Below are 8,023 nucleotides of genomic sequence, written 5' to 3'. Positions count from 1 at the left end.
ATTCCATCCCCGGTTTCCCCGGCTGGCATTTCTCTCAGCCTGTTCGGCGGAGAACTCCGCGTACCAGGCTCGCCAGTCTAGGTAACTACCCGAGGGCAGGCAGGCTTTTGCCAACTGGACCCAATCCGTGGGGGTAAGGGGCCCGGCGGATAGGTTCTCCAGCATGGCAATGGTATACAGTGCAGTAGGTCCGAAGGTCGTAACAGCACTTTTAAGTTCTCTAATCTGTTTTATTTCAAAGGGTTCCCACACATTACGTCCCTGGCCTAGGGCCATTTGTACAGGATATATCCCATAGGGGCCGCTATCTATCCCTGGGAACGGGTGATCTTCATTAGACACACGACCCCCACGCCACAGCTGTCTGTGGAAATAACGTCCCGCCGGTGGCGGAGCATAAGATGGCGGCCTGTGCGTTACTTCCTGTACTGACGGAAGAGGGGGGAGTTCCCATGCGGCGGCCTCGCGGCGAGGGACCGCTTCCGGGAACGAGTTCCAGGGCGGAGCAGAAGGTTCTGTCTCCCTCCCCTGCCAGGGGGCGCTCAGAAGCTCTCTGCTTTTTCGTAAGCCTAGCTGAGCGGAGCGCAATTCGCGGCGCAACGCAGCGAAAGAGCCTTGCGTCTCCCCATCAAGCGACTTAGCCTCCTGACAGCTGGTCTCTTTGGCCTCCTTGCCATTCAACTTTCCCTCGTCCTCGGAGTCAGACGACTCCGAGGCTAGAGCCCCGTCTTCCTCCTTAGCATCCTTGTTCCCCTTGACGGACCCCTCTCGGGAGCTCCCTGACTGGACCTGCTCAAATACCCTGCGTACTTCCGTAAGCTCTTGAGATCTTTCCCCGCAACCACCCTCGCTCTTCAGGCACGCATGTATCATCTCCCACAATGGCCGAGCAGAGACCGAAGCTCTGCCCTCCCTCTCCGCTAGAGAAAGGTCTCTGCCCAACTTTTCCCAGGACGACAGGTTTAAGTGCCCTGTAGGCAAGAACCAGGGAGCGAAACTGTCAATCTCTTCAAGGAAGTTTTCTAGAGTTTTGCGTCCCACCGTGAGGTCCCTGGACTTTAAGAGCCTCCGGAGGACCTGTACCAGGGGCTGAGTGCCGCTACTTGGCATGTTTCCCATTTTTTAATATGTTACTCACCGCGTGAGGCCCAAGGAATCCGCCACTTACGCGTGAGCCTGAGAGGAGTCTACAAACCCTGTAGGTGCGCGCCACCCAGGGCCCAGGTTTATCCTCTACTCACCTGTCCTGCAGCACCGTATCGGAGGATATTGTCCACTGCCGCGTCTCGGGGCTGATCAGTTCCCCGTACGGGCCACCAGTTGTCGGTGTCGCTCCCGGCCAGCAGGAAGAACACACGACAAGATCTGGCGGTGGCTAGGCTCTCTTTATTTTCCTTCTCCGCACAGTCTGCCCCGGGATTCATCCCGGCCGAAGCCTCTACCGGTCCGCTCCCCGCGGCTCCTTTCGTGCTTCTCTTTTCGTGGCGGGAGAGGCACTCGCTTATATGCAGTCACAGCACCCAATCAAAGCGAAGCGGGTAATGCAAGCTAATTGGCTAACATCAATTGTTGCTAGGCAGATTATTCTGTGAGGCAGGCTGTTTACGCGGCAAGGACACCCAGGAAGCAGGACGCAGGCGCTATCTTGGCGCCCTCGATGGGAGGGGTAATCTAGCTCAGGCTTTGCTCTTTCCCACAGGCCCCATGGCTGTTATGCATGGTGGCCTAGCATAGCCGCGGCTCCCAACAACTGGTGATTTCTTACTGTATATTTTTTTCTTGAAATACTGTATTATTTGTACCATTTTACTGCTTTGTTTTTTTTTATCTCCTTTCTATTTTCTCTTTAAATAAAAAAATTATGTTGTATAGCCGGTGATGCCAACTCATTCCATACAGGGCAAATGCAATTAGCAGAAATCCACACATTAGCAAAAACACAGAAGTTCCCCTTCCCCAGATCAGCAGAGGCAGCAGCCCCAGTCAAAATGGGTCTTGGAGAGTTTTGTATAATACAAAAGGCTTTGTCAGAGGTATATACTAGTAAGAATGTATTTGAATCAGGGAAGAGGACAGCCTCATTTGGACAGACAACTGACTTAAAGTAAATAGCACAGTGAAAAGAATAGTAAAAACCTGTGCAGGAAGTGCATTTTTCTTCTTTAATTGTTTAAAGAGAAGAGATATTCTTTTCTTATTTTTTATTTAAAACACACTAAACAAAACAAAAAACAGGTAGAAAAGATATATGCTTTCAATGAAAAACTAAACTGTAAGAAATCACTGATCGATGTTTACATACTGTCCTCTTACAAATATTTGTTCAAGATATGAGAGTGGGTTATATAAAGTGAAGATTCAAAGGGCAATCGATCAAAATCTTGACTGTGCACTTGTAAGGCTGGCATTCATGCCACTGAGCTAATTCCCCAGCCCTGTGTTTCTAGAGGGAACAGCAGAGGACAATAAAATGGAAAAATCAGCCTTGGTAAGTGGTAAGACAATATTAATCAAATCTATTCTAAGAATTATAGGTGTTCCAGTACATCTCAATAGATGAGAGAGAATAGCACTGACAATGGCAAATAAAGTATCACCAGGTAAGTGAAGTAAAAGAGAAACATCAGCTCTAGTGTGTAGCAAACCTGAAAAGGAAAGGTTGTCAACAGTTAGAGAGGCTTTGGCATGCATCTCCTAGGGGAATAGCAGTAGACACCACAGTGCAGCCAAATCCTTGATTTCCACAAATAACATGAAAAGCTTTAGAGGAGATAAAAAGCAAAACAATTAGTTGAGCTACAGATTCAGAAACATTTAGTTGAATGGGTTAGAGAGATCACAATTGAATCAACATTATGCTTGTATAATCAGCATCGCTGATACCAGGAATCACAAAAATGTCTGTTTTGATGCATGTGAACAGGAACGAACCTGGCCACCTGTCCCAGGAGGTAAAGAATGATAAAAAGTAGTATGGACCTTATAAAACTTTCCAGGGATTTTGAAGGTAGTGTCAGGTTTCATAGAAGCATCTTTTAAAGGATTTTTGTAGCCTTGGTTTGCATTTTTGTATGTTAATTGCTTTAACAAGATAGATGCTGCTGCCGTGTTGTCCACGTGGTATTCACTAGCTTAATTTATCATTCTATAAAGGTAAGGCAAGGTTAATAATGCTAAAGGAACCTTTTGTGTGCACTGCTTCATGGATTCTTTTTCAAGCTTTTAAAACAATTTAAGCTATTTGAGGGTCATAGCCTAAGTGTGACAATGAATTTGTTGGCACATTTCTGAAAAAGCTCTCTCTCCCCATAATTCAGTAGCTCCTATACCAATATTGCAATCTAAATTATTTTTATCTTGCTTGTAAACAGCATCAGTATATTCTAAGAGCCAAACCTGTTGTTAGGTTTGAGTGACAATCGTATGCACTAAGGCTTTCCACTCCAAAGGGGTCACTTCATAACCATGATTGATACCCTCAATAATGCCAATTAGAAAAGTACTTCTAAGTCCATATCCCTTGACATCATTTTAAAACTCTATATCTTTTTTTTTGTCTTTCTCTTTTGGAAGAGGGGATTCAATTTATAATCTTGCAGTTGACAGGTAGGTGCTTATGGCACTGAGCTTAATCCACAGCTCCTTTTAACTCTTTAAACAGTTTCTGAAAACCTTCAAAGTGTGGCTCTTGTCACTGCTGCAAAACAGGACAAGCAGTTAATTCCCCATGTTGTTTAGCTTCTGGAGCCACCTTTTGCATGGGAGTTAGATCAGGTAAGTAGTTACCCAGAGATTTTACAGGGTTTGCATCTTACGGAGGCAGTGGCAATAGGAGGTCGAGAAGCACCAGAAGTGGTGCACCCACAAAAACTGGGAGTCCAATCATGGCATGTTCCATGTGCCTGACCACCAAATGTCACCTCAAGAAAGATACCAGGTGTGCAAGGCAGAGATGGGAGCTCAAGGTTCCTCAGTGCAGCAATTTACCTATTTTTTCCCAATCTCTCACAGTGACCACACCCACCTCAAGGACAGTAAAAATGAATTTCCCACAAGAGTTGCACCAAAGTATCTTTGGAAATAATAGGGCTCACCATCCTAAAGAAAAGCAGTTCTGTGTTATGTTTGTGTGGCATTTCAGATATAGGATTCATCATGACTTCACTGATGAAGGGATTTTTGTTAAGAAAATAAAGGGATTTTCCAAACAAAATGAAATAGACTTGTTCTGGGGGCTGTATTCCATCCAAGGAGCACAGCAAAGTAAATCACATCCACAGCAGCCATCTTCACTTAAGAGTCCCTGTTTAGGTATCAAGCTATTGGGATCCATGCCTAGATACCCAACTCCTCAAACAGGGTGCATGGTGAAGACCCAAAAGAATGAAACAAGTGACACAATCTTTAGGGATGCAAGAGGATTAAATCCTTGGCAGAGGTCATAACTCTTCTAGCCAGCTGACTGACTGATGCTGAGAAGCCCATATTTAATCAGAACAAGCAAATAGTTGAGTGGACAATGGAGGAAACCTGAGCAGAGTCTTGGAAGGGTTTGAAGGAACCTTCAGAGCAACAAATGAGGCAAATTAAAGAAAACTATCCAGAACGTCTACAGGTAGCCTCAGCTATGACCTATCATGCCCACTGCATGTCTCCTCATTCTCACAGCAATTGTGCTCAGGCTATGCCAGAGCCCTGCATGTGTACTCAGCTTTAGTGGCTCCAACAAGTTTCCAAATAGCTGTGTGAGTCACAAGTGCACTTCACTCAAGTCACATTCAAACACTTGCCACCTTTTCTCACTCCCAGACATAGCCTTTCTATTTTAATGAATACTGATAGAGATTTTCCCTGTCTCATCATATTCATGCTTAGTCACAAGGCTCAACAGAAGAGAATATGTCAGTCTCAGCCATGAAATGCTGAAGTCACAGTAAAACTTTGTTTTTGGTCAATACTGTCTTTCAGCATGCATAATATTTTGATACCTAATGAGTATGACACTCACTGTGGTGATAAGAATTAAAAATTAAAAGTACAAGATGCTGGAAGAAAATGAGAAAAGGCAATGTGAAACTCATTAGCTTAATTGAAGAGATGACAGTTTATTCAGAGTTGTTTGAATAACTCAAGGAGGTTACCACCACCGTGTTAAAATTACAATGATGGAAGAAGCAGTAGTTTGAAGCAAAGACATGGCTCTGCTGAGCACAGAGACAGGGCATTGTTACACACTGTCTAAATGTGAACCCAAAAGGAGGATTGAGGCTCTGAGAAACTTATCCCTCTTGTGCTTGTAGAAGTCTAATTAAGTGTTGCAGAACCACTTAGGTTCGAGGCAAATTCTTGATGGAAAAAGGGCAGCCTATAGCTGAATTTTCATGAGTTCGGATAGGTCTATACTGCTATCATGATTATTTTTGGGAACTCAGGTTCTGCATTCTACATTTTTCTTCACATCAGAACATCAGTAAATGACCTGAGAGAATTGAAAATTATTTGTCAATATAAAATGACTGCCTCTGTGAGTGCATCCTGTAGAGACAATTTAGGCACATAGAGGCCAGACAGCATAGGCTGCAAAGGCTCATGTTCAGATGACTGGCAGCACCATGCAGGTTCCTAACACACCTACTTCTTGCGCATGCAACAGACAATGTAATAGCTTGATGGTGGTGGAGAATCTATCAACAGTCTTCAAAACAAAGCTATTGATATAACTGGGTTTCTCTCCAAGAGAAAAATGACATATAACACTAGGCAACTAAAGAAATATTTCATATCTCAAATATGTCACTCTTATCCTTTCCCATTGGTTGTAGTCAGGGTTTGCAAGGAAAGAGACTTCATATGGAACTTATAATTGATAAGATAATTCTAAAATATTTTCCCCAGAAAGTCAGATTTAGAGAGATGTAGAGCTTTTCAGATACTAGAAACCAGCTGAGTAGTTGAATGCTATGACAATATCCAGCACAAGCACAGCTGAAGAATTAGAGCCCTTGGCAAGGACCATCAAAAGTTTACCTGGGGGGCTGGGGATTTAGCTCAGCGGCATAAGCACCTGCCTTGCAAGCAGGCAGCTGTGAGTTCGATCCCTGGTACCAATAAAATAAAAAAAAAATTTTTTTTAAAAGTTTACCTGGACACCTAGAGACACTTACAGTATTTCATGCAAGTCTCTATTAAAGTTGTATATGAGGAAGGCTCAAAGTTCAGTGTTGGAGGTTAGAATCTCTGTTCCTTTGGTGATAGGATCTGTGCCACCAGGTTGAGTGATCAGTACTGGAGCCAAGACACGACGATCAAGATAAGGGCCAGAGATCCACAAAAGATAACAGTAGTTATGCACAGCATTAATGAGGACCTGAGCTCCTATGATGATGAGTTTATAAATGGAAAACCAGAGCTACCAGCTTCTAAATGAGAATCAACAGCCCAGCTCCTTTCCCCATAGTTCTCCTTTAATTCTGTATTAAACAATCCTTCGATGGATGTTCTGCCCCAAAACCACGATTTCTTCATTCACTGGATGACCCAAATTGACCATTACTAAGTGGGCCACAGCACCAGATCAGTTCTTTAGATACTTAAAATCCAAAACAGACTTTATATCACTTCATATATTAAAGTGGTCATCTGGTCTGCTTCACATAAACAACAGTGAGAAAAAGTGAGGCTCATTCAATGAAATAATCAGGAACACAAACCCTCACAAAGTAGTCTTCACATTTGCTTTGACAAACCTCTTACTGTAATGATATGACATGTTTCTATCTGTGTGTCCTACACTCTGATTAACTGTGGCCATTTGAATGAAACTATAGAGAGGGTTATTGACCTCTGATTTTCCCACAAAAGTTTTAAAATCTTTTCTAAGGAAAGTAGACAAAGAAACAGTTATGTACACCTATGTTTCACTGCAGTACAGTGACAGGACTGAACCCAGGACAGAATGACATGAGGCTGGTGGTATGCACATCACCACCTTAACAAGGCCGAGGTTTCTACAGATGCTGGAGGTAAATAGTGGAAATACTTTAACAACAAAAACAATTGAAATAAAATATACTAAATATGCACTTAATATACCAAATCTAAACCAAGCCTGGTGGCTCTTGCGTGGAGCCCAGTACTTGAGACACTGAGGAAGGAGAATTGTTTGAGACCACTCTGGGTTACAAAGTGATTTCAAAGCCAACCTGAACTTCCTGGCAATATTCTTCCTCAAAAAGATAAATATATCAAATGTAATCAACATAATAGTGTACTAGTAATGGCCTTGTGACATTAGCATGACTATCATACTTATACTGACCTGTAGTCTATTAAGAAACCTAACTTACAGCCCATTTCACAATAAAATATCAAGCCATTTACCAAATGGAGTTCACTGGTGAGTATTTATAGTTCATCATTGCTATTTGGTGGTGATGGAGCAGTGTTTGCTGCTGCTCCCCACAGAAAAATGACTATTGCTGCAGTAACAGGAATCTGCATGCATCACTGCAATATCTCCTTAACTCTTTGGGGAAGAGACCCACTAAAGGAAGCACTGCACTAATGAGAATTACTAATTTTAGTCTGTTGAACACTTTAAAAACTGATTTCAGTAGTAGTTGAACTACTTACCTACATTTACACTAACAAGGTTAAATGGTTCCTTTTCTCGTGTAGTCTCATGTACGTTCCTTAGATCTTGTGGTAATTTTTCCCCTCTGCAATGAGATGAAGTCCGTATTTGCACTTCTCTATTTTGCAAAAATTCTCAATAGTTCTTCAGGTTCTTGGCAATTTGTACATATTCTGAAAAATGTTTGTTCCTTTCACATTCCTATTGGTTTTACATGTTAGCTGTTAGGAGTAATAGGCAATATTTCTCTCATTCCATAGTTTATTTCTTCATCCTTTTGGTTTGAATTTTTTGTGGCTTCTATGTTTCTGCAGGAGGATTAAAATCTTACAAAGTTTCTTTTTCCTTGTTTTGTCATCCTATCTTATTTTCTACACAAAACAGCAGAAA

This window comes from Cavia porcellus, unplaced genomic scaffold, assembly GCF_034190915.1.
Source record: "Cavia porcellus strain 051 isolate PalLab524CR breed Dunkin Hartley unplaced genomic scaffold, mCavPor4.1 scaffold_23, whole genome shotgun sequence".
NCBI classification, from domain to species: Eukaryota; Metazoa; Chordata; class Mammalia; order Rodentia; family Caviidae; genus Cavia; species Cavia porcellus.
The sequence above is the reverse complement of the archived record's forward strand: the minus strand, read 5'-3'. Positions refer to the sequence as shown.